The following is a 19,364-nucleotide window of genomic DNA, read 5'->3' on the forward strand; positions in this document are numbered from 1 at the left end:
TAAACTTATGGAAAAATAAAATAAACCAAATCTCTGTTCTTTCATTTGCTGTTATAAATAACACAGAAATTCCATTAGGTTTATGAAATTACCCACAAAACACATTACAATTTAGAGAAAGACTGACATCGCTATTCTAAACATCTCTGTAATCTATTCTTGGCAGATACAGAAAACAGCCTTTAGTACAAACACTACAGTGGATATTTTGCACATCAATTTTCTTTTATTCAAGCCTGCCAAACCTGAATGCTTGAAAATCATGAGTCAGGGGCATTCTCTTCCCTCTTCATATCAGAAACTTTAGCTTAATATTAAGAGATTTACAGGTACAATAATAAAATGTGATTTCTTTTTATCATCTGGACACTGCAGCATCGATGGATCGTGCAGTCATGTTTTCAAGAGTTTTTCTTTCTGTCTGTTGTTGTAAAATCTAGAAAAGCAGTACATATTTCTCTTACACTGGTGTAATATTTTGTCCAGTGTTATAGGTGGACAGTCTATAAGCTCTTTTCCCATTACCATAAAATATAAAGATAAAGCTCACTACTGTAAGACTAGAGAACTGGTACAAACCCAGAGCACGATGTAGCTAATACAAGTGGGACTTGCAACAAAATGTTGCAGTATAGAAAACTTCCATTCAGAATTCCATTCCCACCCCCAACAATTTCCCATTTCCCCTCCCCAAATAAACATTCAGCATTCCATGCCCAGTGAGTATAGTCTTCATTGGGCTGTTTTGGGGGTGAATGGATTTCCCACTAAAGGAAATCACTTGCAGACCCTGAACTTATGGGCTAGGGAGAGTCCTTCCCCTTTTCCCTTAGGTCCTCTGGACGCGACCACTGCTTGCGTGCCAAACGGGCGCTACGCCTCCTTTCTGCGCCCTCCATAGATCGTCGCTCTTTGCGTCTGCGTCGAGCATCCAGCCAGCCCTCCTCCCATGCTCTTTCACTCGCAGGACCACTATCTATGTCTGGAATGCCGGCAGGAGGAATCTCTGCCAGCTGCAGGGCCTGGGAGGGATGAGCGTGCTCCTCTCCCACGGACGGTTGTTCCTCCTCAGAATCAGAACTCCTCTGAGGTTCTATGGGCTCAGTGTCCACCCTGACAGGTTCATATAATCAAAGCTATGGTTTTTCCAGTAGTCATGTATGGTTGTGAGAGCTGGACTATAAGGAAGGCTGAGCGCCTAAGAATTGTTGCCTTCAAACTGTGATACTGGAGAAGACTCTTACGAGTCCCCTGGACTGAAAGGAGGTCAAATCAGTCAACCCTAAAGGAAATCAACCCTGACTGCTCATTGAAAGGACAGATACTGAAGCTGAAGCTCAAATATTTTGGCCACCAAACGTGAAGAGAACAGTCACTGGAAAAGACCCTGATGCTGGGAAAGATTGAAGGCAAAAGGAGAAGGGGATGGCAGAGGATGAGATGGCTAGATAGTATCACCGTTGCAATGAATATGAACCTGAGCACACTCCGGGAGAGAGCGGAGGACAGGAAGGCCTGGCGTGCTATGGTCCATGGGATCACGAAGAGTCGGACATGACTTAACGACTGAACAACAACAAACCAAGCCAGTAAAAGGCCTCCAATGATAAAGGTAGATCCAAGAATACCGCCAAGCTATGCAACTGCTTTTTCAGGGGAAGTAAAACCCCATCCTTCAACAAAGGAGATCGTTACCTTGTCATGGTGCTGGAGCTTGAGCACCTCAATGACGTCATGAGCTAAACCATGAAGGGACACCCAAGACGGCAAGGTCATGGCAGAGAGGTCAGACTAAATACGATCCCTGAGGAAGGAAACGGCAACCCACCCCAGTATTCTTGCCTTGAAAACTAAATGGATCAGTACTAGGGATGTACGAAAGTCATTTACCTTTTCGCAGCTTGCCTTTGCGGTGGGGGGGAGGCACTTCGCTTTCCCCCCCGAAGTTCAGGAGAAGGGGGGGAGGCTTCCCGCCTCGCCCGGCCGAAATTCAGGCCGGGGGGGAGGCTTCCCGCCTCGCCCGGCCAAAATTCAGGCCAGGGAGAAGCGCCCCGTCTCCCTGGCCGCGAAACAAAAAGTAAAAAAAAAAAAAAAAGACCCCGTGATAGGCTACGTGACGATTTATGTAGCCTATCATGGCTAGATTTCCAAAGTCAGCCGTGATAGGCTACGTAAATCGTCACGTAGCCTATCACAGGTGACTTTGAAAAAAAAAAAGCGCGTACGCAAATGGCGGCGCCCATGGGTCGCCACCATTTGCGTACGCGCTTTTTTTTTTTTCAAAGCCACCCGTGATAGGCTACGTGACGATTTATGTAGCCTATCACGGCTGACTTTGGAAATCTAGCCGTGATAGGCTACATAAATCGTTACGTAGCCTATGCACGGGTGTGGGTTTTTTTTTTTACTTTAGGTTTTTTTTTTGCAATGGTGGCGGCGGCAGCCGGTCGGGAGACCGGCCGCCGCCCCTGCCCGCGCCGAACCGCTGCCGAACCGCCGCTGGGACCCACCGCCGGGAGGGACATTCGCCAAAGGTAAGTCCCGTCCCGGGGTGGTGGTGGAGAATTTCACTGCCGATTTCGGGGGGCCGAATGCGTTGGCGCTCGGCCCCCCGAAGATTCGGGGAGAAATTATCCGCCATCCCTAATCAGTACAACCACAGATATGTCGGTATACCATCGGAAGATGGGATTCCCAGGTCGGACGATGGTCAAAATGCTACTGGGGAGGAACAGAGGATAAGTTCAACTAGCCCCAGATGTGACAACGCAGCTATCTCAAAGCCGAAAGGATGACTAGCAGCCGATGGTGCTGGTGGTGAACGACGAATCCAATGTTCTAAAGATCAACACACCATAGGAACCTGGAATGTAAGATCTATGAGCCAGGGCAAATTGGATGTGGTTATTGGGGAGATGTCAAGATTAAATATGGACATTTTGGGTGTCAGTGAACTGAAATGGACTGGAATGGGCCACTTCACATCAAATGACCACCAGATCTACTACTGTGGACAAGAGGACCACAGAAGAAATAGAGTAGCCTTCATAATTAATAATAAAGTGGCTAAAGCAGTGCTTGGATACAATCCAAAACATGACAGAATGATCTCAATTCGAATTCAGGGTAAGCCATTTAACATCACAGTGATCCAAATATACACCCCAACTGCAGATGCTGAAGAAGCAGAAGTGGTCAGTTCTATGAGGATCTGCAGCACCTACTGGATAGTATGCCAAACAAAGATGTAATTTTCATTACAGGAGACTGGAATGCTAAGGTGGGTAGTCAAACGACACCTGGAATTACAGGCAAGCATGGTCTGGGAGAACAAAATGAAGCAGGACATAGGCTGATAGAATTTTGCCAAGACAACTCACTGTGCATAACAAACACTCTCTTTCAACAAGAGACGACTTTATACATGGACTTCACCAGACAGTCGAGATCGAAATCACATTGACTACATGCTTTGTAGCCAAAGGTGGTGGACATCGATGCAGTTGGTAAAAACAAGACCTGGAGCTGATTGTAGTTCAGATCACGAACTTCTTATTGAACAATTTAGAATCAGACTAAAGAGAATAGGGAATACCCACAGATCGGTTAGATATGAGCTCACGAATATTCCTCATGAATATGCAATGGGGGTGAAGAATAGATTTAAGGGACTAGATTTAGTAGATAGGGTCCTGGAAGAAGTATGGACAGAAGTTCGCAACATTGTTCAGGAGGCGGCAACAAAAAACGTCCCAAAGAAAAAGAAAACTAAGAAGGCAAGGTGGCTGTCTGCTGAGACAATGGAAGCAGCCCAAGAAAGAAGGAAAGCAAAAGGCAACAGTGACAGGGGGAGATATGCCCAATTAAATAGAAAATTCCAGAGGTTAGCCAGAAGAGATAAGGAATTATTTTTAAACAAGCAACGTGTGGAAGCGGAAGAAGATAATAGAATAGGAAGGACAAGAGACCTCTTCCAGAAAATTAGAAACGTCGGAGGGAAATTCCAGGCAAAAATGGGTATGATCAAAAACAAAGATGGCAAGGACCTAACAGAAGCAGAGGAGATCAAGACAAGGTGGCAAGAATATACGGAAGATCTGTATAGGAAGGATAATAATATCGGGGACAGATTTGATGGTGTGGTCAGTGAGCTAGAGCCAGACATCCTGAAGACTGAGGTTGAATGGGCCTTAAGAAGCATTGCTAATAACAAGACAGCAGGAGATGATGGTATCCCAGCTGAACTGTTTAAAATCTTGCAAGATGATGCTGTCCAGGTGATGCATGCCATATGCCAGCAAATTTGGAAAACACAAGAATGGCCAACAGATTGGAAAAAATCAACATATATCCCCATACCAAAAAAGGGAAGCACCAAAGAATGTTCAAACTATCGAACAGTGTCACTTATTTCACATGCCAGTAACGTAATGCTCAAGATCTTGCAAGGCAGACTCCAGCAATTCATGGAACGAGAATTGCCAGATGTACAAGCTGGGTTTAGAAAAGGCAGAGGAACTAGAGACCAAATTGCCAATATCCGCTGGATAATGGAGAAAGCCAGGGAGTTTCAGAAAAACATCTATTTCTGTTTTATTGACTAGTCTAAAGCCTTTGACTGTGTGGATCATAACAAATTGTGGCAAGTTCTTGGTGGTATGGGGATACCAAGTCAGCTTGTCTGCCTCCTGAGGAATCTGTATAACGACCAAATAGCAACGGTAAGAACAGACCACGGAACAACGGACTGGTTTAAGACTGGGAAAGGAGTACGGCAGGGTTGTATACTCTCACCTTACCTATTCAACCTGTACACAGAACACATCATGCGACGTGCTGGGCTTGATGAAGCCAAGGCTGGAGTTAAAATCGCTGGAAGAAACATTAACAATCTCAGATATGCAGATGATACCACTTTGATGGCTGAAAGCGAGGAGGAGCTGAGGAACCTCATGATGAAGGTGAAAGAGGAAAGTGCAAAAGCTGGGTTGCAGTTAAACCTCAGAAAAATCAAGATTATAGCAACCAACTTGATTGATAACTGGCAAACAGAGGTAGAAAACGTGGAGGCAGTGACAGACTTTGTCTTTCTAGGCGCAAAGATTACTGCAGACGCTGACTGCAGCCAGGAAATCAGAAGACGTTTACTTCTTGGGAGGACAGCAATGACAAATCTTGATAAAATAGTTAAGTGCAGAGACATCACACTGACAACAAAGGTCCGCATAGTTAAAGCAATGGTATTCCCCGTAGTAACCTATGGCTGAGAGGGCTGGACCATCAGGAAGGCTGAGCGAAGGAAGATAGATGGTTTTGAACTGTGGTGCTGGAGGAAAATTCTGAGAGTGCCTTGGACTGCAAGAAGATCAAACCAGTCCATACTCCAGGAAATCAAGCCAGACTGCTCACTTGAGGGAATGATATTAAAGGCAAAACTGAAGTACTTTGGCCACATTATGAGAAGACAGGATACCCTGGAGAAGATGTTGATGGTAGGAAAAGTGGAAGGCAAAAGGAAGAGGGGCTGACCAAGGGCAAGATGGATGGATGATATTCTGGAGGTGACGGACTCGACCTTAGGGGAGTTGGGGGTGGCGACGGCCGACAGGAAGCTCTGGCGTGGGCTGGTCAATGAAGTCACGAAGAGTCGGAAGCGACTGACTGAATAAACAAAAACAAAAAACCCCCCATCTAGAACAGGTTGTACACCCGATTCCCAGACATGAGAACCACCTATCCACATGACGTCCTGTGGCTAGAGAGTTGGGATCAGAGGCATCTTCACAAACAGAAGAAATTCTTTATTCCATGGCTAGGGACTGTTTCTGATCTGAGGGTAAGATTATTTCCTCTTACAAATGAAATGTTCTTGATCTATCATGCTGAAAGCAAATGTCACTGTTCATCAACTCAGTACCATAGTGGAAGACTTCTAGAGGAACTATTTGAATAAAATCTTAAATACAAACAATATATATTTGCAGCCTTATTTTATTTCTACACAATTTTACTTATATCTCTGAGCTATCTTTTGGCATGTGGATATCTCTCTCAAAAAAAATAGGACTGAATAAAAGTTCCGAGAGAGGCAGACAGGAGCAAGTCTAAAATATACATTCCTCCAGGAGGTGAGAACAAAATAAATCTTCAAGCAAAAATTAAAACTAGCCTTGGGAATCCAGGCATGATACCTGGTCTCTGCTCATAAACTCCACATCACGTAACCATGACACCACAATCAATACACACACATAATTACAACCATTACAGTTTACATTGCTAGCTTCTCTTTTAAAGCTCTGACAATCTATGGAAACAGAATGAATCAAGTGTTTTTTTGGGGGGGTATTATTATGGGTTTTTATTGGTAATGTTATATTAGATTTATGGTTAGAAATGTAGGCTGTGATTAAAAATAAATAAATTTGCATGCAAGTAAGAACCACAAACACAGCTGGAACTCCCTTTCCTCTGTAGCAGTGCCCATTCCCAAAGAGGCAAGTTGATGTTCACTTATCGTTAATAGGGGTTCACTTCCTTCACTCTCACATATGTTACTAACTTGGATCACAGGCACTGTGGGTAAATAAAGAGTTAAGAGCTACAGAATGCTGTGCTATTCCCATATCAAAACGTAACTAGTACAATGTGCAGCATTTCTATGGACTGAGTTTCAGAATAAAAAATCAACCCTAGGTGGCTTGTGATGAAGCTGGCTTGTATGTGTCATTTGACTCCTTTGTTATATAACCACATAGCTGTGATGAGCAGGCAGTGGAGGTAGGGATGGGACTGTTCATTTTCACCACATGCTGAAAGTTTCTCTCGAGTAATCAGTGGACCCAATACACACTGAACTCAGGAAGGTCAACCCAATCATCAAGGCATACTCTGACTGATAAGGCCAAAGCAGACATTACTTTAAAGACATAGTTAGCAACTGAGTCTTTTGTTCTTTTTTACTCTAGTATAAGTGCAGAGCCCTTGACCCTGATCATGACCCACCGCACTGACAATTTATAGTGCCAAACAGTGATCCATTTTAGGGCCCCTGCACTTACAGTAAAGTAAAAATCAAAAAACAAAATATGTGACTGCTAGCTACATCTTGACTGTCTTCAAGCAAACTATACAACTGCATTCCAGCAGAATGGATTCAGGACAACAGACACAGCTGTAAAGGGATGAAGTAAAGAACGTGACAGCAATACTTGAAGTAGGATTGGATGCCATTTCATTTCTTTTCAGGTGAACCCTATAACCATGTCACTTCTTTTCAGGCACACATAATTCAGTCTAGCCTAATCAGCTCACTTGGTTTTTTTTCTCCCACTTTGGGCACTGAGGGATGGACATTTGTAGAGAATTATGTGTTCTGAATCAGTCTAACTTACAACACTTTTGTGGGGGGGGGGGCTTGGCAGTGGGCTGCAGGGTGGTGTGGTCTAGGAAATGTTGTGTTGTTCCATATGTCTTTCCTTTATACGGGGTGTGTAACAGAAACTGCACCATGTATGAGAGGATATGTGTTTGTGATGATCCAGTCTTCCTTTCATCCATGCATAATGTCTCCAAACCTTCCCATTGTATCAGCTTAACCAGAAAGTTAGCTGGCTTTTTTTCTTGGGTGTTCAACTGATCTTTGTAAAGTAACAAACAGGATGGTTTTCAGGATAGCAAGAAAATGGACTTTTTCAATGCACACATATTGTTGAATTGAGGATTATGATCTACTTTAGTGATAACATCCAGGAGTCTAGATTCATTGTTGAGCACAGCAATATGATCACTAAGTTACTGAAATTACATATGAAAGTAAAAATAATACCCTGGTCAAATATTCATTATTTAATTCGCTATTGTTATGCTCCTCAGCATGGAATAGAAATTGAAGCGTTGGGAATCAAAATTTTAATTCATTGAAGAAGGCAACAAAAAACCTTGGCTCAGCCCTGATTGCTCACATCCCAAGATTGATTTTAACTTGTGTAAATCAGCACATTTTACAGTATTTTCAATAATCACCTCTTTCTAGTTAAAAATAAAACAGAATTCCAATCCCAAAGCTAAACTATTCAAACACACAAGACTGCACTATTCATTGCTTTAGGGCAAGGCTAAGGTTGCAATTCTATACTCATATATGTGGAATAAGTTCCACTAAACTCAGTGGGGCTTACTTCTGAGGAGACATATATAGGATTGCACTGCAAAAGAGTAAGTGAAAGAGAAAATGACAATATAAAGGTTAGTTTCATATCAAAATCAATACTGAATTCATAGATCATGGTTTCAGCATCCGGCTACGCTAGGACCTCTACTGAATAGTAAGCAGCGAATGAGCAAAGAATACTTTAAAGCAGTGTCTATATATTTTTCAGGCCTAGCTGCTTCGCAAGATCAGCAACCCAACATGTATTAAGAAACAGCAAATCCAATTAAGTAGTTCTGCTGATGGAACTACTTCCATCAATTGAACAGGGAGGGGATTCCCCTTTCCACCTGCAGCCCCTCATACACCCTCAAACTCTGCTCTGCAGGGTTGGGGGACCCTCTGAAGCAGATTTTCTGAGTGTGGTTGTGTGTGCTGGGGTAGGAGAGATTTGGAGAGGAGAGATCTGGTGCATGCAACACTGAATTCCAACCACTGCCTTATTTTAAGCCTTTTGCCACAATAATAAATACTGGGAACATGCTCTTCTTTGAAAAATGAGATTTTGAATATATGACCAGATTTTGCCCTGATCTATGCACTGCAAAACATAGCATGCTTTGTAGTGCAATTGCTGGAATATGAACATCAAGATTCCTGCATACATAATACAAATTTTTAAAAAGCAAATCTGATATATCTGAATTTTAAGTCTGAAAATGGATTTGAAATTACACAGCTGGGGACTCTTCTGCATTCTGCTACTGCAGTAATTTAGGCCTTTACATATTTTGGCTGATTCATATTCCCTGATCAGAAAGACAATGCAAGCAGATCTTGTTCAATCGGGTACGTTCCCCAAATACAGAATTAAGCAATAAGAAAATGGGAGTCTTACAACTAATAGTCCAGTCATTTGCTATCCATAAACTTCCCTATCCAAGAGCCTTTAAATATCTACAAACTGAATTTAGTCCAGTCCATGGAATTTGGCACCTATACTTTCCTTGATTGCTGAACAAATCATACCTATTTATTTGACATTTTGTAATACCATCTGAAATAGGAAGGTAACGCTTCAATGACTCCATTTAGGACCCCCTTGCCAACACCCTAAGGATGAAAAATCAATAGCTAAATACATTAAATCACCCATAATGTAACAGAGCATTGGAGTAAAAAACTAAACTGTAAAAGGTAAAAAGGTGTATTTTCTGTTTTGAACCTTGACCTAAATTATAGGATTTTGTGTCACTCTTGACATTCATGTTTCATCATGCTTTTCTCCACCTCTCTTGGAAACCCATAGTTCTATTAGAAGTGGAATATTTAGGAAGCTGCTTTAAGAGCCAACCTGTAAACAAGGTTTACAGAAACTTTTGCTCCTGATAAACAAAATTAGGCACCTTTCCTATACCCTCTCATGTAAGATTAGATGTGCAAATAATTCTCAAAAACAGAATTCTCACTGAATATCTGTGAGCCTAATTTAAGTTTTCTTCAAGTGTCTACAAGCATGAGTGTACTAAAAGTAGGGATGTACGAAAGTCACTTACCTTTCCACGGATTATGTTGATGGTGGGGGGGAGGTGCTCCGTCCCTCCCCCTGGAATCCTCGACGGGGGGAAGGCAATCCGTTCCTCCCCCCCGGAATCCTCCATGGCTGGCTGTGCCCCGCGGCAGCTCCGCGGAGCAGCCGGCCAGGCCCAGCCAGGCCAGAGCCGTTCGCAGCTGGATTTCTGGCCGCGGAGGGCTCTGGGAAAAACACACACAAAAAACCGCGTACGCAAATGGCGGCGGCTACGGCCGCCGCCATTTGCGTTCCTTATTTTTGGCCGTCTTAATCTACGTAAATATTTACGTAGACTGTGACGGCGAAAATAAAGGGGAACGCAAATAGCGTAGCGGGCGCTATTTGCGTCCCTTTTTGATTCACCGTTTTAGCCTACGTAAATATTTACATAATTTGCGTACGTGTTTTTTTTTTCTAACCCAGCCATGAAAGGCTACGTAAATCTTTATGTAGCCTATCACATGGTTGTTGTTTTTTTTAACCCAGCCATGATAGGCTACGTAAATCTTTACATAGCCTATCACATAGCCTATCACAAAGCTGCCGCCAGAGCCACTGTCGCCTGGAAGATCCGCCCCAGGTAAGTCTTGTCCCGGGGGGGATCCGCGGGGGGGCAGGCCGTTCCGCCACGGAGTTCGGGGGGCCAAATGCACTGGCATTTAGCCTCACCGAGATCCATGGCGGAATTCTCTGACATCCCTAACTAAAAGAGTACCTCCAAGACGAGCATTATGAGAAAAAGATGACAAAGGCAAAGTGGTGAGTGGGCTGGAGTAAGCCCAGGGACTTTCCATGTGCTCACCATGTGAGAGCTCGAATTGAATTGAGGGTGTGTGGCCTGATTACTCTCAGCAGCTGTATGGGTGAGGAGTTTCAGTCTGTTTCCTGTCTTGTAGCTGAGCAGAGCAGAGGAAGCTGCTCCAGCTGGTCTAGGGGCTATAAAAGCAAGCAAGCTCCCAGAGAGCGAGCAGTCAGGGAGAGCAAACAGGAGTTGGCCACGGGAGTTCAGCAAGGGAGGTCAAGGGGGAGGCCCCTAACATTTTTTTTAAAATTTCTACTTCTTGTAACACATAAACTTCTATACCAGTTGGACTCTGTTGGTAGCCTCCAGTGAATAGAGGACAAAGCACAGGCTATCCCAGTACAATCAGAAAGCTAGAAACATAAAGGGAATAGAGACTATGGAAGGAAAAGACCCTCTAGTGGTGGTGACCGGCAAGGTCTGTGCAATGTTTATTTTCTTACCTGAGATCAACATGGCCTACATGTGCAACAAGTGCAAATTGATTACACTGTTGAGAGAAGAAGTAAGAGGACTGGAGTGGCGAGTGGCGACCCTCCAGGGAATAAGAGAAGACAAAGAGTTCTTAGGCAGAACAGTGGAACTAGGGATGTACGAATTGTGTACCTTCCATGCCGCTTACCTTCCACAGTTTGCGGCCAGGGCTCCATTCCACTGTTCACAAGCCCCAGAATTCTCTTTTTTTCCGCTCCAAAAATTACAAAGATAAATCCGAACTGACAACCGTAATTCTGGTGCCCAGCCATCTCCATGAGTCTGCATAACTTCCATAAGAATCGCTATCTTTCGTAAATATTTACTTAAAAAAAAAAATTGAAATCCTCCGTCTCCATTTACTTTCAGCCAAAACACTACCTCTTCCTAGGGGCTTCCCAAAAGAAGGTTGTAGATGCGCCTGAGCGATAAACTACACAGCACACAGGCGTACCCAACGGTTGGATAAGACAGCTTCTCTGAACACAGAGCCAAGGGGTACAGTGGGTCTTATACCGTACATGTTAACAGTGAGGCAGCATGACAGAAGCAAGCGTTAATTAGCGTTCACCTGCTACTTTCCCAGAATAGACTAACAATGCTTGTTCAGAAGGAAAACAATCAGAACTTTCCCAGCACGGACACCTGTAGCTTAGTATAGACATAGCCTCAGTTCTCAAGCGTATCCTAGGCCTGATAAGACCAGTGGTCGTTAGCATGGAATGTGCTGAGGTGGTGATATTGACCTTTGAATCATCTTACCAGCCAAGAGGCCCACTAGGAAGGGAATTGCACCAAAGCAGAAAGCATTGCTTCTTCAGCAAAGGAGATCGTTACCTTGTCGTGATGCTGGAGCTTGAGCACCTCAATGACGTCATGAGCTAAACCGTGAAGGGACACCCAAGATGGGAAGGTCATGGCAGAGAGGTCAGACTAAATACGATCCCTGACGAAGGAAACGGCAACCCACCCCAGTATTCTTTCCTTGAAAACTAAATGGATCAGTACAACCAGAGATATGTTGGTATACCATCGGAAGATGGGACTCCCAGGTCGGACGATGGTCAAAATGCTACTGGGGAGGAACAGAGGATAAGTTCAACTAGCCCCAGATGTGATGATGGAGATATCTCAAAGCCGAAAGGATGGCTAGCAGCTAGGGATGTACGAAAGGGACTTACCTTGTCCCGCAGCTTTTTTCGCGGTGGGGGGGAGGCGCTTCGCTTCTCCACCCAAAGTTCATGCGAGGGGGGGGTGTCTTCCTGCCTCGCCCAGCCGGAATTCAGGCCGGGGGGGAGGCTTCCCGCCTCGCCCGGCCGAAATTCAGGCCGGGGGGAGGCTTCCCGCCTCGCCCGGCCGAAATTCAGGCCGGGGAGAAGCGCCCCATCTCCCCGGCCGCGAACTTCAAAAGAAAAGTAAAAAAAAAAAAGCCCCGTGATAGGCTACGTAACGATTTATGTAGCCTATCACGGCTAGATCTGCAAAGTCAGCCGTTATAGGCTACGGTAATCGTCACACAGCCTATCACGGGTGACTTTAAAAAAAAAAAAAAGCGCGTACGCTAATGGCGGCCCCCATAGGGAGCCGCCATTCGCGTTCCTTATTTGGTCCCTGTAGTCTACGTAAAGATTTACGTAGACTACGGCGAAAATAAGGGCAACGCAAATAGCGTGCCCTTGTTTTCGCCGTAGTCTACGTAAATCTTTACGTAGACTACAGGGACCAAATAAGGAATGCGAATGGCGGCTCCCTATGGGGGCCGCCATTTGTGTATGCACTTTTTTTTTTTTCCCCAAAGTCACCCGTGATAGGCTACGTGACGATTAACGTAGCCTATCATGGCTGACTTTGCAAATCTAGCCGTGATAGGCTACGGCAATCATTACGTAGCCTATCACAGGGGCGTTGTTTTTTTTTTTACTTTTCTTGTAATGGCGGCAGCGGCAGCTGGTCGAAAGACCGGCTGCTGCCCCCTCCCCTGAGGAAGACCTGCCGAACCGCTGCCGGGACCCGCCGCCGGGAGCGACATTCGTAAAAGGTAAGTCCCATCCCGGGTTTCTCCCCGAACCTTCGGAGGACCGAATGCGTTGGCACTCGGCCCCCCGAAGTTTCGGGGAGAAATTCTCCCCCATCCCTACTAGCAGCCGATGGTGCTGGTGGTGAACAACGAATCCGATGTTCTAAAGATCAACACACCATAGGAACCTGGAATGTAAGATCTATGAGCCAAGGCAAATTGGATGTGGTTATTGGGGAGATGTCAAGATTAAATATGGACATTTTGGGTGTCAGTGAACTGAAATGGACTGGAATGGGCCACTTCACATCAAATGACCACCAGATCTACTACTGTGGACAAGAGGACCACAGAAGAAATGGAGTAGCCTTCATAATTAATAATAAAGTGGCTAAAGCAGTGCTTGGATACAATCCAAAACATGACAGAATGATCTCAATTTGAATTCAGGGTAAGCCATTTAACAACACAGTGATCCAAATATACACCCCAACTGCAGATGCTGAAGAAGCAGAAGTGGTCAGTTCTATGAGGATCTGCAGCACCTACTGGATAGTACGCCAAACAAAGATGTAATTTTCATTACAGAAGACTGGAATGCTAAGGTGGGTAGTCAAGCGACTCCTGGAATTACAGGCAAGCATGGTCTGGGAGAACAAAATGAAGCAGGACATAGGCTGATAGAATTTTGCCATGACAACTCACTGTGCATAACAAACACTCTCTTCCAACAACCTAAGAGACGACTTTATACATGGACTTCACCAGACGGTCAGCACCGAAATCACATTGACTACATCCTTTGTAGCCAAAGGTGGTGGACATCTATGCAGCTGGTAAAAACAAGACCTGGAGCTGATTGTAGTTCAGATCACAAACTTCTTATTGCACAATTTAGAATCAGACTAAAGAGAACAGGGAAGACCCACAGATCAGTTAGATATGAGCTCATGAATATTCCTCATGAATATGCAATGGGGGTGAAGAATAGATTTAAGGGACTAGATTTAGTAGATAGGGTCCCAGAAGAACTATGGACAGAAGTTCGCAACATTGTTCAGGAGGCGGCAACAAAAAATGTCCCAAAGAAAAAGAAAACTAAGAAGGCAAGATGGCTGTCTGCTGAGACACTGGAAGCAGCCCAAGAAAGAAGGAAAGCAAAAGGCGACAGTGACAGGGGGAGATATGTCCAATTAAATGCAAAATTCCAGAGGTTAGCCAGAAGAGATAAGGAATTATTTTTAAACAAGCAACGTGAGGAAGTGGAGGAAGATAATAGAATAGGAAGGACAAGAGACCTCTTCCAGAAAATTAGAAACGTCAGAGGGAAATTCCAGGCAAAAATGGGTATGATCAAAAACAAAGATGGCAAGGACCTAACAAAAGCAGAAGAGATCAAGACAAGGTGGCAAGAATATACGGAAGATCTTATACGAAGGATAATAATATCGGGGATAGATTTGATGGTGTGGTCAGTGAGCTAGAGCCAGACATCCTGAAGACTGAGGTTGAATGGGCCTTAAGAAGCATTGCTAATAACAAGGCAGCAGGAGATGACGGTATCCCAGCTGAACTGTTTAAATCTTGCAAGATGATGCTGTCCAGGTGATGCATGCCATATGCCAGCAAATTTGGAAAACACAAGAATGGCCAACAGATTGGAAAAAATCAACTTATATACCCATACCAAAAAAGGGAAACACCAAAGAATGGTCAAACTATCGAACAGTGTCACTTATTTCACATGCCAGTAACGTAATGCTCAAGATCTTGCAAGGCAGACTCCAGCAATTCATGGAACGAGAATTGCCAGATGTACAAGCTGGGTTTAGAAAAGGCAGAGGAACTAGAGACTAAATGGCCAATATCCGCTGGATAACGGAAAAAGCCAGGGAGTTTCAGAAAAACATCTATTTCTGTTTTATTGACTAGTCTAAACCTTTGACTGTGTGGATCATAACAAATTGTGGCAAGTTCTTGGTGGTATGGGGATACCAAGTCAGCTTGTCTGCCTCCTGAGGAATCTGTATAACGACCAAGTAGCAACGGTAAGAACAGACCACGGAACAACGGACTGGTTTAAGATTGGGAAAGGAAAGGAGTACGGCAGGGTTGTATACTCTCACCTTACCTATTCAACCTGTACGCAGAACACATCATGCGACGTGTTGGGCTTGATGAAGCCAAGGCTGGAGTTAAAATCGCTGGAAGAAACATTAACAATCCCAGATATGCAGATGATACCACTTTGATGGCTGAAAGTGAGGAGGAGCTGAGGAACCTCATGACGAAGGTGAAAGAGGAAAGTGCAAAAGCTGGGTTGCAGTTCAACCTCAAAAAAACCAAGATTATGGCAACCAGCTTGATTGATAACTGGCAAATAGAAGAAGAAAAAGTGGAGGCAGTGACAGACTTTGTCTTTCTAGGCGCAAAGATTACTGCAGACGCTGACTGCAGCCAGGAAATCAGAAGACGTTTACTTCTTGGGAGGACAGCAATGACAAATCTTGATCAAATAGTGAAGAGCAGAGACATCACACTGACAACAAAGGTTTGCATAGTTAAAGCAATGGTATTCCCCGTAGTAACCTATGGCTGCGAGAGCTGGACCATCAGGAAGGCTGAGCGAAGGAAGATAGATGCTTTTGAACTGTGGTGCTGGAGGAAAATTCTGAGAGTGCCTTGGACTGCAAGAAGATCAAACCAGTCCATACTCCAGGAAATAAAGTCAGACTGCTCACTTGAGGGAATGATATTAAGGCAAAACTGAAGTACTTTGGCCACATCATGAGAAGACAGGATACTAGGGATGTCAGAGAATTACACCACGAATCTCGGGGAGGCCGAATGCCAGCACATTCGGCCCCCCAAAATTGGTTGCGAAACTGTCTGCCCCCCCCCCCCGGGACTTACCTTGGGCAAATCCTCCTGGTGGCAGCGGCTCCGCCAAAGTCGCCGCTGGAGCTGCCACCATCCGGAACATCCGCCCCAGGTAAGTCCCAGGGGGGAACCGTGGGGGGTGGTGGGGTGGCAGGCCGTTCCGCCACAGAGTTCGGGTGCATTCGGCCTCACCGAGATCCGTGGCAGAATTCTCTGACATCCCTAATTGAAACCCAAGTATGTCACAAAGACCCATGGACTCACCAGGTATGCTGTCTCCCGGGAGGACAGATTAGAGATGTGACTGAAGGGTTGCCTATACTCATAAAGCCCACTGACAGGTATCCCGTTCTTCTCATCCATGTGGGAACAAATGATACCGTCAAGAGCTGCTATGAAGAAATCATGTCATACTTTGAAGCTTTGGGAAAGAAACTCAAGAACTTTGGGGCCCAGATAGTTTTCTCATCCATCCTTCCAGTAGTTAGAAGAGGGAAAGAAAGAGAAAGAAAAGTACTCTGGGTGAATGACTGGCTATGAAGAGGTGGTGCCAACGTGAGAGATTTGAATTCTGGGACCACGAGCTATACTTTCTGGAAGATGGACTGTTGGCAGGGGATGGGTTGCACTTCACAAGGGCTGGGAAGAATGTGTTTAGCCACAGCATAAAGAACTTCATCAGGAGGGCTTTAAACTGAATCCTACAGGGGAGGGAGACATAAAATTGGGGTTAACAATGGATGAAGACTCATGCACCACAATGGAGAGAACAGCTCTAATACCACCCAATAATAGTCTTCACAAACATGTAGGAAGAAAGCCAGACTATAAAGCACATGGTAGTCAATGTCTATATACTAAAGCCCAGAGTATGGGAAACAAACAAAACAAACTTGAACTCTTAATACTGGAAGGAAATTATGACTTGAGAGGTGTAACTGAAACTTGATGGGATGACTCCCATGACTGGAATACAGCAATTGAATGATATAACTTGTACAAAAAGAACAGAAGGAATAGAAAGGGAGGTGGAGTTGCACTATATGTTAAAAATACATATCTCTGCACAGAATTACAGGAGGATGAGCTTGGTAGCCCCATCGAGAGCATCTGGGTTAAAATAAATGGAGCAAAGAATAAAAGGAACATGGTGGTCGGTGTCTACTACTGGCCACCCAATCAAGGAGAAGACGAGGATGAAAGTGTTGAAAAGCAAATTGCCAATGTTTCAAGGAAGCATGATGTAGTAGTAATGGGGGACTTCAATTTCCCCGATATTTGTTGGGAGACAAATTCTGCAAAACATGGCCCCTCCAGGAAATTCCTGAGTTGTGTTGCTGATAACTTCCTCCTACAGAAAGTGGAGGAAGGAACTAGAGGATCATCTATCCTTGACTTGATCCTAACCAACAGAGATGACTTAGTGGATCAAGTAGCGGTTACGGGAACTCTGGGGGAAAGTGACCATGTTATACTTGAGTTCTTGGTTCTAAAGGAAGCAAAGCTGCATGTAGCCAAACACGTACCCTGGATTTTAGGAAAGCCAATTTTAATAAACTCAGAACAATTATAAGTAAGGTCTCATGGAAAGTGACTCTACTGAGAAAAGAAGTCCAAGATGGGTGGGGATTTTTTTAAAAAAGGAAATTCTAAAGGCACAATTACAAACAATTCCAACAAGGAAAAAAGGGAAAAAAGGCGACAGAAGAAGCCAAAGTGGCTTCACAAAAAGATTAGAGATGGCCTGAAAACAAAAAAGGACACGTATAGGAAGTGGAAGGAGGGACAACCTACAAAGGAAGGGTACAGGCAGGTAGCACAGAATTGCCGGGATGGTGTCAGGAAGGCTAAAGTTGACAACGAGCTGAGGTTAGCGAGGCATGCTAAAAGTAGGGATGGCAGAGAATTTCTCCCCGAAACTTCGGGGGGCCGAGCGCCAACGTGTTCGGCCCCCCGAACAAGTTTCGGGGAGAAATTCTCCGCACCCCCACCCCCCGCACCCCCCCGGGACGGGACTTACCTTTGGCGAATGTCCCTCCCGGCGGCGGGTCCGGCCGGCGGTTCGTCGGGTCTTCATCCGGGGCGGGAGCGGCAGCTGGTCTTTCGACCGCCTGCCGCCGCCGCCATTCCAATAAAAGAAAAAAAAAACGCCCCCGTGATAGGCTACGTGACGATTAACGTAGCCTATCACGGCTAGATTTGCAAAGTCAGCCGTGATAGGCTACGTTAATCGTCACGCAGCCTATCACGGGTGACTTAAAAAAAAAGAAAAAAAGCGCGTACGGATAATGGTGGCCCCCATAGGGAGCCGCCACTCCCGTTCCTTATTTGGTCGCTGTAGTCTACGTAATCTTACGGCGAAAATAAGGGCAATGCTATTTGTGTACGTGCTTTTTTTTTTTTTAAAGTCACCCGTGATAGGCTACGTGACAATTTACGTAGCCTATCATGGCTGACTTTGCAGATCTAGCCGTGATAGGCTACGTTAATCGTCACGTAGCCTATCACGGGGGTGTTTTTTTGTTTTTCTTTTACTTTTAATTTCGCGGCCGGGCGAGGCGAGGCGCCTTCTCCCCGTCCTGAATTTCGGCCGGGCGAGGCGGGAAGCCTCCCCCCCGGCCTGAATTTCGGCCGGGCGAAGCGGGAAGCCTCCCCCCCCAGCCTGAACTTCGCGGGGGGAGCAGCGAAGTTCCTCCCCCCCACCGTGAAAAGCTGCGAGACCAGGTAAGTGACTTTCGTGCACCCCTAGCTAAAAGCAGCAAGACTTTCTTCAGATATGTCCATAGTAAAAGACAGAGGAAAGAAATGGTGGTTCAACTATTAAATAAGGATGCAAAATGATAACAGATGACAAAGAAAAGGCAGAAGTGCTCAATTCCTACTTTGGCTCAGTCTTCTCCTGAAAGAGGGTCTATGACCCCACCCCCCGCCAAGGCAAACTACAGGCTGAAGGGGCAGGATTGCAGCTTGAGATTGATAGGCACAGAGTTAAGGAACACCTAATTACTTTGAATGAGTTCAGATCTCTAGGGCCAGATGAACTGCATCCTAGTGTAATAAAGGAACTGGCAGAAGAACTCTCAGAACCACTGTCTGTTAGCTTTGAGAAATCGTGGAGGAGGGGTGAAGTGCCAAATGACTGGAGGAGGGCTAATGTTGTCCCTATCCTCTAAAAGGGCAAAAAGGAGGAACCTGGGAACTACAGACCAGTCAGTCTGACATAGGGATGTACGAAAGTCACTTACCTTTTCGCAGGGGTGATTCGCGGTGGGGGGGAGGCGCTTCGCTTCTCCCCCCGAAGTTCAGGCGAGGGGGGGGAGGCGTCCTGCCTGGCCCGGCCAAAATTCAGGCCAGGGGGAGAGGCGCCCCGCCCTGCCTCGCCCGGCCGAAATTCAGGCCGGGGAGAAGCGCCCCATCTCCCCGGCCGCGAAAGAAAAAGTAAAAAAAACAAACAAACCCGTGATAG

The 19,364-nt window shown here is 45.2% G+C and overlaps 1 protein-coding gene across 1 annotated transcript in view; it reads right to left on the reverse strand.

Moving 5' to 3' along the window:
* NCKAP5 (NCK associated protein 5) overlaps positions 1-19,364 on the reverse strand; it is a 904,891-nt gene that overhangs the window by 225,652 nt on the left and 659,875 nt on the right. The window lies entirely within an intron of this gene.

Source organism: Heloderma suspectum, chromosome 1 (genome assembly GCF_057233095.1).
Source record: "Heloderma suspectum isolate Gila_16-S chromosome 1, 16-S_ref, whole genome shotgun sequence".
Lineage (NCBI taxonomy): Eukaryota > Metazoa > Chordata > Lepidosauria > Squamata > Helodermatidae > Heloderma > Heloderma suspectum.